This window comes from Manis pentadactyla, chromosome 1, assembly GCF_030020395.1.
Source record: "Manis pentadactyla isolate mManPen7 chromosome 1, mManPen7.hap1, whole genome shotgun sequence".
Lineage (NCBI taxonomy): Eukaryota > Metazoa > Chordata > Mammalia > Pholidota > Manidae > Manis > Manis pentadactyla.
In genome coordinates this window covers 235,508,968-235,526,747 of record NC_080019.1, presented here as the reverse complement: position 1 = coordinate 235,526,747, position 17,780 = coordinate 235,508,968, and the positions used below count along the sequence as shown (strand labels likewise).

The following is a 17,780-nucleotide window of genomic DNA, read 5'->3' as shown; positions in this document are numbered from 1 at the left end:
TGGTTTTGCAAACATTGAATAACCTATCCAGAAATTCATACAGAATCTCAAGGAACCCTGAATAGCCAAAATTTTTGAAGAACAAAATAGGAGGCATCACAGTTCCTGGTTTAAAAACTTACTGCAAATCTACAATAATCAAAACAATGTGGTACTAGCATACAGACAGACATATAGACCAGTGGAACTGAACAGAAAGCCCAGAAATAAACCCTCGCATATATGGTCAAATGAATTTTGACAAGGGTACCAAGACCACTCAATGGGGAAAGGACGGTCTTCTCAGTAAACAGCACTGGAAGAACCAAAGAGCCATGAGCAAAAGAGTGAGGCTGGACCATTAGCTCACATCATATACGAAAATTAACTCAAAACGGATCAAAGTCCTAACCTTACAAGCTACAAGTATAAAACTCAGAAGAAAATATAGGAGGAGCGGGGGCTTTATGATCTTGGAATGGACAATGATTTCTTGGATACCACAACAAAAGCACAGGCTTTTGAAAAGCAACAATAGATAAACTGGGCTTCACCAAAATTAGAAACTTTTGTGCATCAAATGACATTATCAAGATTCTGAAAAGACAACCCACAGAATGGGAGAAAAAATGTCTGCGAGTCATCCATTTGATAAGAGATTTATATCCAGAATATATGAAGAACTCCCATTTCAACAACAAAGAAATAAACGATCCAATTCATGACTTGGCTGGACATTTCTCCCAAGAAGATACACAAATGCCAATAAACACATGAAAGGATGGTCAACATCATTAGTCATTAGGAAAATGCAAGTCAAGGCCACAATGAGATAGCACTTCACACCCATTAGAATGGCTATTATTAAAAAAATAAAATCGGCAAGGATGTGCAAAAACTGGAGCGCTTGAGCACTGCAGGCAGGAATGTAAAACGGTGCAGCCACTATGGAACAGAGTATAGTGGTTCCTCAAAAAGTTGGAGAATTTCCATATGATCCAGCAATTCCATTCCTAGGTATTCCACTCCTACCCACAAGAACCGAAAGCAGAGATTCTAACAGGTATTTATACACCCATATTCACAGCAGCATTATCCATAATAGCCGAAAGGTGGGTACAAACCCATGTCCATCAGATGAATGAATAGATAAGATGGGATATACAGCTATAATGGAGTATTATTTGGTCATAAAAAATGAAATTCTGATATAGGCTGTAACATGGATGATGCATGAAAACATGTTAAGTGAAATAAGTCAGGCACCAAATGACAAAAATTGTATGATTTCACTTTTACGGAATATTTAAAATAAGTAAATCCATAGAAATAGAAAAAAGATTAGAGGATACAAGGGGCTGGGGGGAGGGGAGAATGGGGCATATTGTATAATGGGCATCTATTTGAAATAATGAAAAATGTTCTTGAAATAGTAATAAGGGTCACACAACATTATCAGTGTCCTTAACACCACTGTGCTGTACACTTAAAAAAGTCAAAATGGTAAGTTTTATGTTTTATGTTGTGTATTTTACTGTAATTTTTAAAACAAGAATTCATTTACAACAGCATTAAAAGAACATCAAATATCTTGGAATAAATTTAACAAAATATGTGAAAGACTCTCACATTGAAAACAAAAAAATGCAGAGAGTGATCACAGGTGTGGCTAGATGGGGATCTATGCCACACGTGCGGATCAGAGGACTCAGTGTTGTTGAGATGACAATTTTTCCCAGATGGAATCTGTAGAGTCAGTGGAATCCCAACCACAATGTCAGACTTTTCCACAGAAATTAACAAACTAGTTCTAAAATGTATATGGCAATACAAAAAAACTAAAATACCCAAACCAATCTAGAATAGTTAGAATAAAGTTGGACAAATACCACTACCTCACTTCAAGACTTGCTATAAAGCTACAGCAGCGGGGCACTGGCATCCATGTAAGGTCAATGAACAAAACAGAGACCCCAGACACAGGCCCATACCTATACACTCAAGTGGGTTGACTTTTGACAAAAGTGCTAAGGCAAACAAATGGGGAAAGTTGTGGTCACTTTAAACTATGTCAAATTTCTCAACATTCATTCCCCCAAAAGGTAGAGCTCCCCTCTCCCACCTACTTGAGTGTGGGCTGGATTTAGTGACTCGGTCCTAATGAATAGAATACAGCAGAAATGACAGCATGTGACTAGGTCATAGTAGGCTTCTCCCTGACTCTGTCTTGGATCATTCACTCTAGAGGAAATGACTGCACGCCATGAGGACGCTCAGAAAGCCCCCAAGTGTGCGAACTGAGGTCTCCTGCCAAAAGCCGTTAAATCATCTTGAAAACAGATCCTCCAGTCCCAGGCAGGCCATCAGATGACTACAGATGACTACAGGCCCAGAAGGCGTCTTAAATGCAACTTCAGGAGAGACTGTGAGCCAGAACCACCCCACTAAGCTGTTCCTGAATTTCTGACCCTCACATAATGAGGTGGAAAAAACAAAATGTTTGCTGTTTTAAACTGTTAGGTTTTGGAGCAATGAGATAACATGTCTTTTTAGCACATAGTGCTATAACTAGTGCTAGAACAAGACAATATATATATGTATGGGGGGAAACATGAACCTCAAGCCCAATTTTACACAATACACAAAAATTAATTCAAGATGAATGAGACACCTAAATGTAAAAGCTAAAACTATAAAACTTCTAGGTGAAAACACAGGAGAAATCTCCAACACTTAGAGGTAGGTAAGGGTTTCTCAGACAGGACACCGAAAGCAATAAACGTAAATGAAAATATTGATTAAATCAGGCTTCAACAAAACTGAAAACTTCTGATATTTAAACTATACTAATAAGAAAACAGACAAGGCACCATGGACTAAAAGAAAATATTCACAGATCATGTATCTGACGAACCCAGAATATATAAAGATCTTCTAAAACTCAATAATAAAAGTAAAAAATGAACAACTTCATTTTGGAGCAAAAGCTCTGGGCAAATATCTCACAAGGGAAGATCTACAAGTGACCAGTAAGTACAGGACAAAGTACTCGACGTTATGAGTGATGCCACCAAAACCACCACAAGATGCCATCAGACTTTCACGAAAATGGCTAACATTAAGAATACTGACAACACACTACATGTTACTGAGAATGTGGGACAATCGCAGCTCTCATATGCTATTGGTGTGAGCACAAAATGGTACAACCATTCTGAAAAAGGTGTTAAAAGTTTCTTATAACCTAGACATACATCTCCCCATGACCCAGCAATTCTATTCCCAAGTGAAATGAATGTGTATGTTCCCAGAAAACGTTTGTACAAAAATGTTCATAGCTTTAATCCTAAGTCAAACACTGTAAACAGCCCAGACATCCATCAAAAGAACAGATAAACCAATTGAAATGTTCATGCAATGAAACACTACACAGCAATAAAAAGGAGTGAACTACTGATACAGACACCAGCACGGGTAAACTCCCAAAACATTATACTGTACCAAAGCAGCCTCACCCAAGAGTACACACAGTATTATCCCATTTGCAGGACATTTTTGAACAGGTCAAACTAACTTATGGTGAACAAACTCAGCAGAAGTTGTGTCTGGCTAGCACAGCCCAGCAGTTTGAATCAGTGCCTGTATTAGACAAAGTTAACACATGAGGTGGTGGCAAAGGATATAAATTATTAGTAACTTGTTCACACAGCCCTGACAAATGGCAGCCCATCAGTCAGTCGCCAAGGTATTAGCTCCTGGCTCCAAACCCAGCCATCATCGCCGCTCTGCAGAAATGGAGCTGAACCCATCACTGTTCCTCGGCCAGCTGACGATGTTAAGCTCTGTCAGTAGAGGACACTGGAGAGGCACTGCAGAAGAGGCTTCTCCACCTGGTTCCAGCATGGACCTCACCAGGCCGCCCACCCAGCCCGCTCCCACGGTACCTGACTGCCACACATCGTGGCTGCAGCTGCCTTTGGCGCTGCGGTCACAGAGCTCTGTGACAGACTGCTTCCAGAAAGGCACCGTGCCACCAACGGCTCTCTCCACCACCCTAGAGGGTAGATATCCATCCAGTTAGACACGGTCACCCTGCCTCCACGATTGGGGGCTCAGCCCGGGAGGGTGGTGCGCACACTGTGCCAGCCCCGGGGGAGCAGCTGCTCCTGTGGCTCTTCCTGTATTAGTCCTGCTACTTCTCCCTAGCCAGCCGCACTACTCCAATCCCCTGTTATAGTTAATGATCTCCATATTAAATTTTACCTGGTCAAATTACCACATGGTTTCTGTCTCTTGAACAGATCTGACGGTTGTGTCAATGAGATGAAAAGGCTAAGTAGCATACATTGAAAAAGAGAAATGTTTATCACCTACATTAATTCCACATGGCTCTGCTTTATTCACAATTCTACCAACAGAAAGTAAAACGCTGTAAACAGCCTTAAGGGTCCGAGCAGCCCTGCCAGGTACACTCTGCTCTGGGAAGTCACACAGGCCTTATTTTCAGCTCCAAGAAGCCAAAGTCGGCACTTTCTTTGGAGACACTCATGGACAGCTAACACAACCACATGGTTACATCTTCCCAGACACAGAAGCTTCTTAGCATTCACTTTATTTTCTATGCTAAAGAAACCACTTTAATTTTCAAGTACAATATCAAAACCCAAACCATCCTACGCATTTCCTGTGCCTGCCTCAAGCCCCCACTGCACCCTGGTGCTTGCCCACACCCCCTTCAGCCACACAGTCCCTGTAAGCAAGTCCCACAATACTTCCACAGATTAAGTCTGTGTCCAAACAGCAACTACAAAGTCTACAAATCAATCACGGACCATTAAAATAAAAGCTGCAAACAACTTCTTAAAGTATACAATCAGATCTGTATTGAGAGGCTACAATGAATGAGACCCTGTTCAACAAATATTGCACTAATAGGACAAACCCAGTTTCTACCCTCAGAAAACTGAGAGTAAGGATGGAGGGCAGGCAGAGATGATGGCAAAGAAGTCTTTTTTAAGTGTTACAAGGAGGCATGTACCGTGACACCACCATGAGGGGTTATTAACCAAGGTGGGAGGTCAGGAAAGGCTTTTTAGAGAGTATGGCATCTAAACTGCGACCTAAAAGATTAAGTGGCATGAGACAGGAGGAGGGGACCAGGGAGGAAAGAAAGTGTGGGCAAGGCCTGAGGAGGAGGAGTGAGGCACCTGGAGCATGTAAAGCTGCAGGTCAGGACACGCAGCAAGAGATCTGAGAGCCTGACGGGGCAGTGCTTTGTCCAGCAGCTGGGGCCCCATTACCAATGCCACGTCACTGAAGAGCTTTAAGCAGAAGGTCCAGGGCAAAGAACTTCACTGCCCACAGCATGGGGGACTGGAGCAGCAAAACTAAAGGATTCCCAAATAGAAAGCCTGAAACAAGCTGTAAGCTGACCACTTGACAAGCTTCTGCTTTATTTGGTCACCTCCATAGGTAAGAGAGTAGATACTGTCAAGCCAGCATTACAGAGGAGTGCACAGAGATGTCAGCTGACCTCAGTAAGACAGCTAGAGAGTAGCAGAGACTCCAGTACACCCTCTCCTTGCCCAGCGCCTAGGACAGCCCGAGGTCCGCCCTCTGGGTCTGGCGGTGGGTGGCGGGGTGGGGGTGGGGGTGTCACCAGATGCAGGCTGAGTGGGAGCCACACACTTGCAGGGCACCTGAAGGTTCACCCTGCTCAGAGGCTTACTGCCTTCACAAAATGTTGGGGGAACCCCAAACCTCTTGGACACCACAGCCAGTACCCTGCTTAGCCTTTTCACACGGCAGGGAAGCCAGGCAGCAAGGGGAAGGGGGGAAGACTCAACTGTCAGGGTACCAGCAGTTTCAGAACCAGGCTCGCCCTTCAGAAAATCAGTTCTAAAATATTAGTACCACCTAGAAACTGAATACAACCCCAGAGTTCCGACACTCTAAAAAATGTCTTAAGATTCTGTGACTGTCCCCCCTGAAGAGAGCATGACACTGTGGGAACTTCCCGCTGTAGCTCCAGTGTTCCATAGTAGTGCTCTAGAGTCCTGGAGGGCCTCAGATTCCCCAGAAACACCCTGAATGCTGAAAGATGCATCAATGTCCATGGCCAGGTGGAAACTTTCTGGGAAGAACAGTTGAAAATGTTTCCTTAGGCAATAAATAAGAGAAAAAACATGACTACTGAATCCAGTAGCAGGAACCTGCATTATAAAACTGACTGATGAGCAGCTGATGAGAGCTGGTCACCAGCGCAGCCCAAGCTCTGTCTGTGGGACAGCAAAACCTGCCGGCATGACCCCAACTACCAAGACGATGCATGGCGCAGACACAAGGCCTCCCTGGGGCTCCACTGATGTTTATGAAAACAAAGACAAATTTTTTAAAAGGAAAAACTGAAGTAATTATACACAAAAACAAAACAACTGACATGGGAATAAAGTAGAGCAGAGCAAGGCTGTCCGTTACCCGAGCCACTCCACAGCCCTCAGCAGACACAGCAACCAGACGGGCCGCTGGGAGCACAGGTACGGTCACCCCACGAGCAGACAGGAGAAACAAAGGCCCCTGCGTGGCTTCTATAGCTAATTAGTCGATTGAAGAACTGTAGAACGAATTATCTGAACTTTTTCTCATGATGGATTTTCTCTAAATCTCAGGTCATAGGGGGAATAGAAAACTAGCCAGCTCGGTTCAATGGGTATGACCCTAACCTCAGACTTATACTTGAAAAGATAAAAAGCCTTTGAAGGAAAGTTGGTTTTGATTTATCACCTTTAAATGGTTTTACCTAAAAGTAACTCATGATACTTTACAAGTATTTTCTCATTTATCCTCAGATTCTTGATAAGGATTTTTACCATCAAGAAACTTTACAAATATTGAGACCTTCAGCAGCCAGTATTTCAATAAGGGTCACAATACAGCAAAAAGGCTTGCTCACTATCACAGGTTACATTTTCCCAGGTAAAACAATTACCTTCCCACAGCCCAACTTTCCAGGTTTCACACAAACAAGGTGTAAAGTCACTGAGGAAACAAAAAGTTTGAAAGAAAAAGAAACTAAAGCATACAGAAGATAAGCAGATACAAGCTAAAGAAGAAAAACAAAAAAGCTGTACCTGGCCCACTTTAAGTAGATTCTGAATCTAAACAAGTATGAAATGACATGTTACTTCTTAAAAAGAGCTTTTCATTCTAAGATCTATTTTGTATAAAAAACAAGTTATTACATGGAGGTTTATAGTAACTTTATTGGTAACTGCCAAAACTTGAAAGTAACCAGGACAGCCTTAGTTACCTGGATAAACCGTGGTCTAGCCAGACAATGGAATATTATTCAGCACTAAAAAGATGTGAGCTATCAAGCCCTGTAACGACACAGGGAAACCTTAAATGCACATTACTAAGTGAAAGAAACCAATCTAAATAGGCTACATACCATTGATTCCAAATATATGAGATTCTGGAAAAAGCAAAATTATGAAGATGGTAAAACAGTCAGTGGTTGCCCGGGGGCTGGGAACAGGGAAGGTGGTGAGGAGCGCAGACTGCACGGTCCCCTAGAGGCGGGTGCGTGCCATCACATACGCTCAGAGCCCTAGATGCACACTACCAGGAGGGAGCCTCACCATGAGCACCACCACCCCTTCCCCCACCCACCCACCCACCCCCAGGCGATGCCACCACCAGCATGGGCTTACCGGCTGTGACATGTGCACTTCTCCCACCAGGACGCCATAGTGGGGGCCGCTATGTACGGGTGGGGCCAGGGGGCGTGCGGGGACTCTCTACTTTCCATTCAATTTTGCTATAAACCTAAAAGTGCTCTAAAAAATAAAGGCTATTTTTTTTAAACCAAGTAATTTAAATGTTCCAATTCTTATCTAGGTGGCTGTTAGGCAAATGTATACATGTACAAAAACAATCAACCTTTGTAGTTTATACATATTTTATACTTCAGTAAGAGTTACTTTCAAAGAAAACAAAAACTTAAGAGTGCAAACTAATCATGTGAGGGGGGCAAACATCTGTGCTTAAGCTAGCACTGGAAGGCCCAGTCCACTGGGCACAGCGAGTCCCAGGCACTGCCTGGCACGGGTGCTCGCTGGCTCTCTGGCCTCGGCGCCTTGATCAGAGTTTCCTCCAGTGCAAAGTGGACGTACTACTATTTGCCTCGTGGGGCTGAAGACATGCCTTCTCTCGTCCACTTATTCAAAAGAAAAACATGCAGACCAGGAAGTAGAGTCCAGCTGAGGGGGAGGAACATTATATATTGATTCTAACAAACTATAAAAATACGGTGAATTATAAATAAAATAGAGACATTTAAAATTTTTAACACAGTGGCCGCCAAAGAAGCAGTAAAGAGTAATTTTCTTGCTCCATCTCCCACCTGGAGGTTGCATTCATCTTAAATCATCACCTTATCTTCTATCCAGAAAATATCGTTTCACAGCTCCTCAAGAATCAGTTTACCTCTTAGGAGCTTTGGAAGCTTTAAAAGAGGAATCTGATAACTGAGTTCTTGGCTCCAAAGAAGCCAGTCTCTGAACACTGGCCCCAGAAGCCAGCAGTGACTGCAATCTGCGAAACAGAACCACGAACAGGCCATGTGTGGAAATGACTCTAAATGGGAGGCGGATTTAAGGGGTGAATACTCATCACCAAAAACACCACCTGTTGCTCCCAGAAATTAAAACCCACCACACTTAGCTAGGACCTGTGGTTGGTGCTAGTTTCCAAATACCAGACATGAAAGGTCATCAGACAAGGAAGCCTCAAGCTTTCACAAGTTACATGTGGATTTAAATTAAAATTAATTCACAGGTAACTTTTTAAAGTAGCAAAATATGTGCCCACATGACCAAAACAGCCTAAACAGGCAGTGCCTACTGTGGGAGCTGGGCCTGGACACTCACAGAGGCACACACAGCCAGGCTGGGCCCAGAGATGGGAAGGGGGAAGGCGGGAACCCTGTGGGTGACCAGCAAGCCTCCAGTCTTATCGATGACCAGAAATCCCAGGCATGACAAGTATCTCAGGAAGCCCTAAAGCAAACAGCCCCCTCGGGCTAGAAACTTGTGTCTACTCACAACAGTTCCTGGTTATTCTAACTTCCAACCTCAAGAGAATACCTAATCGTTCTTGACTCAGTATGTGTAGATCTGGAAGTCTGGCAAAAATAGAAAAACCATCTTGGAGCTGAGACCTATGAGGGAGGAGTAACAACAAAACCGGGCCCAGAGCCTCAAGGACCGCTCTTCACCTTTCCCTGGAACAGGTCCCTCTGATGACGTCTCTGAATCAGAGCGACTCTACTCTCAGGTATTCATCAGGGAGACGTGAAAATATATACACACAAAGACTCGTAGGAGACATTTATTGAACATTTACTCATAATTGCCCAAAACCAGAAGTGACCCAAATGCCCATCAGCAAATTGTAGAGTCGCAGAACAGACTACTACTCAGCAATAAAAAGGAACAAACAAAATGAATGAATGTTGAAGACATCACACTGGTCAAAAGTAGCCAGATACGAAGACTATATAGTCAATTCTAATTATTCACAGTAGTTATGTTCAATAAAGCCACTGCTAACACCAAATACTGAGCAACCTCTCCTAGGGGAAATAAAGGGTTGAATTTCTGAGAGCCTTTGGTCATATTTTCATCAACTAATCAATACATATCCTTTCAGGGCTACATACATACAATACATATCCTTGTATGTATGTTTCTGTGTAAGACACTTTAATAGACAGTTGATCCCCCCCTTACCTGTGATATCACTCTCTATGGTTTCAGTCAACCAGGGTCTGGAAGGGGATAATCCCCCTGCACCATCAGAAGGTCACTAGCAGCCTCACCCTGCATCCCAAGGCCTGCGTCATCCACCCCGCTTCATCTCATCGCGCAGGCATTTTACCCTCACGTCATCACAAGAAGCACGAGGGCAGCACTGTTAGACATTTGAGAGAGAGACCACATCACATAACTTCATGACAGTGTATTTTTGTTCTATCTTATTAAGCTATTGTTGATATCTTACTGTGCCTAATTTATAAATTAAATGTAAGTATGTATAGGAAAACACCGCGCACAAAGACACACCTCACGTTAGTGCGCTTTGCTTCACTGGACTTTGCACACACTGCACGTTTGACGAGCTGAAGGTCCGTGGCGATCCTGCAGCAAGCAAGCCTATGAGCACCGTTTTCCCAACAGCATCTGCTTACTTAGTGTCTCTGTGTCACAGTTTGGTAACTTTTGTAGTACTTCAAACTTTGTCATTAACTATGTTTGTTATGGTGATCTGTGATTACAACGTGCTGAAAGCCTAGATGACACTTTGGTATCAGAGGTTTTTAATTACGGTATGTACGTGGGTTTTCGAGACATAATGCTATCGCACATTTCACAGACTACAGTTGTAAAAGTAACTTTCATATGCACTGGGAAACCAAAAAAATAACCTGACTCACTTTACCGCAGTGGTCTGAACGGAACCTGCCACAGCTCTGAAGTACGCCTGCATGGGGCACAGTACCACCTGCGGTTTGGGGCACCACAGGGGCCTTGCAATGTACCCCTTGTGGATAAGGGGTGACTACTGATACTGTTGATTCAGTAACACTGAACTCACAGCCAACAGCACTGTTAACTCAGTCTGAACCAAACTTTTTATGACACAGGTGTTTTCTTTATAAAGGCACATCACAGCCTTCTTGTGCTTAGGAAGATTAGATAATACTTTAGCACTATACTTGGGAACCATTTTAAGCAGCAAAATCACCAAGAAAAAGCACAGAAATATGAAAAAAAAAAAACAGCACTAAAGAGGCCACAGAAAGGGTAGTTTACAGTATTACAGCTGAAACCAGAAGGCAGAGTGCCCCTTGTTCCACTTCGGTGGAAATGTACACATCAGACAATTCCAATTTTTCACCATTTCTGGTCTGCAGAGGGTTTTCTCTGACGAGTGAAGTGGCTCAAATTTTATTAACTCATGGCCAAATCTAAAAATTAGGAAGGTTCACATAAAAATCCAAATTCCTGGTTTTCTTTTTAAAAAATAATAATCACAGGACGTAGTAGTACAGTAACTGGCTGGCAGTGAGCCACAGTGACACTTCAGATGGTGCCTGTGTTCCTGGTCACCTTGGTCCCCACCAATCCTAACTGTCCTCATACCCTGCTTTCCTAATTTACTGCCAGCTGGCCCCTCAGTAAATGCATCATTTACTGACCCATATGATTATAATACATTGCCAACTGCATAAAAGGTACATCTCATTCTTGTAAAAGTTGTAAAACACAGGAAAAAAAGTCTGGTTGTATGCTAAAACCCTGAAAGTGAAGTTACGTATGATCCTTTATTTGAATTTCTTCTTGTTATTCATATCCGATCTTTCTTAAACTAGTGAATGTACATTGTTTTATAATAAGTTGTTTTTATAACAGCTTTGAGATAATTTACACATCGTACAACTCACCCATTTAAAGTGTACAATTCAAAGGTTTTCAGCGTAGTCATAGATATGTGCAGCCATCACTACAATTTTAGAACATATTCATCGCCTTCAAAAGAAATCCTGTACCCTTTAGCTCTCAGCCCCGCCCAAGCCCTAAGGAACCACTCATCTTCCTGTTTCTATATATTTGCCCATTCTGGATATTTCTTATAAATGGAATCACATAACATGTCACCTTTTGTGTCTGGCTTCTTTCCTCAGCATAATGTTTTCCAGAATTCATCCATGTTGTAGCATCAGTGCTCTGTGCCTTTTCATTGTTATATAATATTCCACCGTATGGATATACCACCTTTATCCATTATCAGTTGACAGACATTTAAATTGTCTACCCTTTCGGCTGTCATGAATAACACTGCTATAAAAACATTCATATCCTGGCAAGAGAGGATTAAAGATGGTGGTGTGAAAGGAGAGACAGAGGCTTCCTCCTAAAACCATATACAATTAGAAAATATAGTTGGTGCAACTAATCCTGAGAGAGAAACAGGAAAGAGGACTGCGCCAGACTGCATACACCTGGAGGAAAGAGCAAACCTCACCGAACAGGGTAATGTACCAAAGCTGAGGCCAGGAGGGACCCAAGCCCTTCCCCAACCCCAACTCACTGGCTGGAGGAAGAGAAACGGAGCAGGGAGGGAGTGGAAGCCTGGGACTGCTGAATACCTAGCTCTGGAGATCTGTGCTGGGAGCACAAACCTACATTTCATGGGGCTTTCATGATACTCGTGTGATTACGGGGTTGGAAAGTTAATACAGGCAGAGTTCCTGGGGAGACTGGGATTCTGGCCACTTGTGGAAAGCAGGGATCCATATCCAGCTGCTCTGGGACAAAAGCATATACCTGTGTGCCCGGCCCACTGGCTCAGGCAGTGGAGACAGGCACAGGAGCCAGGAAGCGGGGAACAGCTCTTTCCTACCCCCAGGCACCCATACAACTCCCCTACGATCCCCGACATTGCTTCAGGGGCTGAGCAGCTCCAGAATAGAGCTTCTGGACACTAGAAAGCACCATACACAAATATGAAACGCCAAAGAGACCTGGTCCAGAGTAAAATTATTAATACAACTCCCGAGAAAGATTTAAATGACATGGACCTCGTGATTCTTCCTGAAAGGGAGTTCAAAATAAAAATCATCAACATGCTAATGGAGGTAAGGAAAGACATCCAAGAACTCAGGAATGAATTCAGGTCAGAGATCCAATCGTTAAAGAACACGATGGAGGGTATTAAAAGCAGGTTGGATACGGTGGAGGAGACAATCAATGAAATAGAAACTAGAGAAGAGGAATACAAAGAAGCTGAGGCCCAGAGAGAAAAACATTCATATCCTTGTCTGTGTGGACATGTTTTCATTTCTCTTGGGAAGATAATGGAGTGATTTCTGGGTCATACAGTGACTCTATGTCTGACCATTTAAGAATTGCCACACTATTTTCCAAAGGGTCTGCACCATTTTACTTTTCCACCAGCTGGGTACGAGGGCTCCAATTTCTCCACATCCTCACCAATACTTGTCATCATCTGACTTTTCCATTACAGAGTGAGTCACAGTGTTCACACAGTCCTAAAATACCCAGATTTACAGACTTCAAGGTGCTCTTACTGACATCAAATTTTAGACCAGAGAAGAGTTCAGTCCTAGACCTGTTCTCCTAGCCCACCCACCTTCTGTAAAATGAGGGGGACAGGAATAAATGAGTCCCCATCCACAAATAAAACTTTTACTAAAGGGATTAGCAGATTTTCTAGGCACTCAACAAAATCTGTAAGAAGGATCCAGCACTGAGGTGAACATGTGTTCCCATCGAAACTCATTTGTAACGCCTCCTACATAAACACAATCCTCAGCCACAGCAGCAAACATGAGAGTCTTGATCTATCACCATATGAAAAAGAGACCAGATGTCTTAGGTTTCCCCACTCAAATCCTACTGAAGAAGAGAAACGGGTTTCAAATGGAGGCAAAAGTACAGAAGCACAGGTACTAACACCCCAAATAGGTACCTGCCTGCTCCCTTGCCCCAAGCTAGAGACAGGGCTTGGTGCTGTCTTCCCCATCACTGCTCCTTGCCTCAGGGCAGACTGGGAGGACCGCGAGCCACATATGCTACTGATGCGGCCCATGGTGGCTGTGAGACCAAGACCCAACCAGGAAGGAAGTCTATGAATCTCAGCACCCAGTGCTACGCTCACCCAATACCTGTTTGCCCAGAGTCAAAACTGGCATCTTAGCCAGGAGGGGGTGGGCCGCACAGCCCCTTCTGAGAAGCCGAAGAAGTATCTTCTCTTCAGGCCTCTGTCCTGCAGCACTGCGGGCAGGCCCCGGGAGGGTGACAAGAGTCTGTTCACATGCACAGTCTTCAGGCAGAGTAGGAGGCGGAGAGCGTGGCCATTAAATCCCCCTTTCTACTTGCCCGTTCCCTCCACTTTCCTGTTCAATTACAGGTGTTTCCAATTCAGACAAATTTAGCACATTTTGTAAATATTTAGTCCTCATCTATTACATGTAGGTGGCAAGAAGACACAAAAATACAATTTCCATAGCATAAGTGTCAGGTCTTTTCAGAGGAAACAAAAAATTCTACTTCAGAGAACAAATAGTACTTCGGGGTTTCTTTTTTTTTGTAAATGGACAATAATGCCAGTGCACTTCTCAGGGAGCGGGGCACCCCAGGGGCTGCAATGTTCTGGGAGTGTTCCAAGAAGGTAGGAAGGACTTGAGCTAGACCCTGGAGAAAACACAGGAAGAACTGAAGGAAAGGGTGTCCCAAAGGGCAGCAGAAGCACTGGATTCAGCCGGCAAGAGGGTCTGCAGAGGGAAATGCCAATACGGGATGTTCAGCGCGCCGCCTGGGGACGGGGTCAGGGTGACCCTGGAAAGGGGGCCTGTGCCGGCTGAGGGGCAGCACCTTGAATGCCACATTCGGACATCAGAGTTCATCCCGTAAGCCAGCTTCTGACTTCAGTGCAGGATCTCCATAGCCTTGTGAAGTGTGTCTGTTGCTCACAACAGTTAAAGGTACTGATATTTACAGGTAAATTACAGAAAGACAAAAAAGTTATAGTGGACGAAGGGTCCACTATTTTGACAACATTGTTACTTACTCATTCACACCTAAAAATGACCAGCACAGAGGTACTGCCATTTGCTGCCTTTGGGTAATACCACGCTGAAGCCATCATCATCTAATACTCTTAAATATTCGTGAGGTAGTAAAAGCATTAAACAAAGGCAGTAAAAGTTCTTATTCTGTAATAATCCTTGGGACAGCGGTTCTAACATAGTAGTAGACCACAGATGAACTTTAACGACTCTTAAGCCCCGTAAAACTGTATGCAAAAGTTAGTTGGAGAAAGCGTCTCTTTCTACATCTCAAGAGGTCCAATTATCCTAAACAGGTTATGAGTCTAACTTTAGGGTTAACAGAAACCAGCAAAAATTTAACCCTGTGGGGGCCTTTACTTTCAAAACAAAATGTTAACCAAGGAGGGAGGGGGCAAGTTCGAGACGCTCCTAATATGTTAGTATCTATCTCCCTCCTTTCTTGTCAAAAACTGCCCAAGAAACTTCTCACCAAGATCAAAACTCATTCAAGATTTTTAAAAAGGTCCAAGGCGGGGACAATCAAATAACTAACTTTTCTCTCTTCTCACAAGTAAGGCGACAGCAACAGGCCTCCAGCCTCCTCTGTTTTCAGCATCTTCTCCAAAAGGACCTCCTGACCAAAAAGCTGCTTTCTCTCAAAATTAACTTTCTGGGATGACCAGGCCTTGACACAAGTGGACGAAGCACTGTTGCTCGACTTCCAAGCCATCTGAGGCAGGCTTTTTTTTTTTTTTTTTTTTTTCATCACCACATGCAAGGAGCCTGTGCGCACCAGCAAAGAGATGTTTTGGGGCACCCGGAACTCCTCCTGGACCTGCACCCCTTGCCCGGGGTCGCTCGCCCTCCCACCACCGCAGGAAGGGGGCCTGACGGTCCGTCTTCATGACGCGGGATACATTCGGTGTGTCGGAAGTTAATCTGGGAGTTCCAGACCGTCTACACGGCAAAAAGAAGTTTCGTTTTCCCGACTCTCACACAGCCGCACATTTCCTTTGTCTGCTGGTGACACCAGAGGAACGTCTCCCTCGGAGGTAAAATCAACCGAGTCGTCATCACAATGCTCACTTCCTCCGAGAGCAAGAGGGGAAGACCTCACCCCAATCCACAAAGCGGTGGTGGAAAACCAAAGACATTATGTCGCAAACTGCAACGCCGGCACCGCGGACATTTAACCGAGCCCTCGAGGACGCAGCAGGCGACGGCCCGGAGCGGCACGGCGGGCAGACGCGGGGTGAGGGCCTGGGCCCGGGATCACAGGGCCGGGACGCCGGCCTGCGGGGCCGCGGCCGCTTCCGCCCTTTCCGTCAGGTCTTGGTGCCCAGCGCTCTGACCACTCGCAGGACCGACAGCCACGGAGGAGGTACGTGTATTTCCCACCGGGGAGCAACACGCGCCCCCGGAGGGTACCAGGCCGGCCGCGGCCCCGCGTCAGCGCTGCGGCGCCGGGAGCCCGGAGCTCCGGCCGGAGGTGGCGCCCCGCCGCCCGCCGCCCACCCCGACGGCGCCTCGAGGCACCTGCGACGCCACACGGCGGCCGCGCAGTGCGCTCGGCCGCTGCCCAGCCCCGGCACGCCGCCCCTGTCCGCGCCCGCCGCCGCTCGGCCGGTCCTGCGGCCCGGCTCCTCGCACTCACCGGCCCGGCCTGGGCAGCGGGCGCCCGCGGCTCCCCCCGGGAGCTGGGCCCCCGGGCCTCCAAGCTTCGGCCCGCCCCCTGGCAGGCGGCGCAGTAGCTGAGCCCCGCAGCAGCGGCCCCGCACCGGCCGCTCGGTCCAGCTCCCGGCTCTGCCCACTGGGTACGGATCAACAACAAGATGGCGGCCAGCCGAGGGGGCGGGGGCCGGGCGTCATAGTAACCAGGACGGCGAAGAGCCCGCCCCCGGCTGGGGGAGTTCCAATCAACAACCTCTGCGCCCGAAGCCCGGAGATTGCTTCCCGATGACAAGTCACCCAGCCTGTCAGTCAAAGCCTGCCTCCCGGCCCACGCTGAACGCCTCAGCACGTGACTGTGACGGCACGGGTGGGCGCACGCGCGCCATTCCTGGAGCTGCAGGCGGCGGAGCTCTTGCTGGCGAGTCGGGGCAGTAGCGCCGTCGGCGTCTGCAGGCGGAACTTGCCGCGTCTCCGCGCATATGTGCGCGCGCTTAGGGAGTATCTGCTGCATGTTACCCGCTCTTTTTATTACCCACCCTGGTAGAGAGGGATGGTTGTCCCCAGCTCACTGGTGGAAAACTGAGGCGCGGAGGGGGACGCCGGGCCAAGGTCGCGCTGCCCCAGGAAGCGGACTGGCTCCAAAGTGCAATGGCTCTTCCCGGCGACGTCCCCAGCTCTGCCCCTCAGGGGCTCCGAGGGGCGGCCATCTGTGCCGCCCGAGCCGTCTTTCTGCCTGGAGCACGCAGCGCACTGTTTTCCTGCCCCCGGAGCATCTTGTCTTGAGTTCCTATGACAACATTCTCTGCCCTGGACTGTCATGACCTGCCTCCGAGGTCAACTATGAGTCCTGGGAAGATGGCTATCCCTGGCTCGCCCATACAGAGCACCTAACGCTGGGCCTGGCTTCTGGCTCAGGAACACAGGTGCCGTCACGCAGCCTGGGCCCACTTGGAGTGCCGGGACTAGGTATTTTTGTGACTTCTGAGTCTTGGTTGCCCCATTTGGAAAATGAGAATAACAGTTGAGCTCCTCAGAAAGATTTAATGAGCCCTAAGAGCAAGCTAAGTGCTCAGGAAAAGTACACCTGCAACCACTTCCAGCGACAGGTGGCTGTCCCCGAGGCCAGGTCTGACACCTCACCTTTTTGTGAGCACCAGGAAATGCATTCTTCCCACAGAAGGCACTCGGCTTCCCCCACCTGGGACACAATAACTGGCTCAGGATGGGAGGTCCTCCAGTGCCCTAAGATGGTTCAGGTCCACAGAGTTGGCAGAAGGGAGAAGATTGAGAGGACTGGGGGATACCACAGCAAAGGCCCTCCACGCAGGCAGCAGGTCCTCTTGAAGAGCTGGCAGTGACCTGAGACCTGACGCCAGGCCGGGTCTGGGGAGGCAGCTAGCCCTGCACCCAGCACAACCTGCCCTCCCGCAGGTTACTGTAGGCTACCTGGTCTTAGTGCAACAGCTCAGCCATTAATCCCTCCAGAGCCACCATG

General features: G+C 46.4%; 1 protein-coding gene across 4 annotated transcripts in view; it reads right to left on the bottom strand.

Moving 5' to 3' along the window:
• The window catches only part of IP6K1 (inositol hexakisphosphate kinase 1), a 56,171-nt gene extending 39,336 nt beyond the window's left edge, over positions 1 to 16,835 (bottom strand). For all 4 annotated transcript variants that reach the window (XM_036878450.2, XM_057487590.1, XM_036878449.2 and 1 more), the window contains exon 1: positions 16,269 to 16,835. The gene's annotated coding sequence lies outside the window, so the exon portion shown is untranslated. The remainder of the gene's footprint in view (positions 1 to 16,268) is intronic.
• Positions 16,836 to 17,780: the final 945 nt, after the last annotated feature.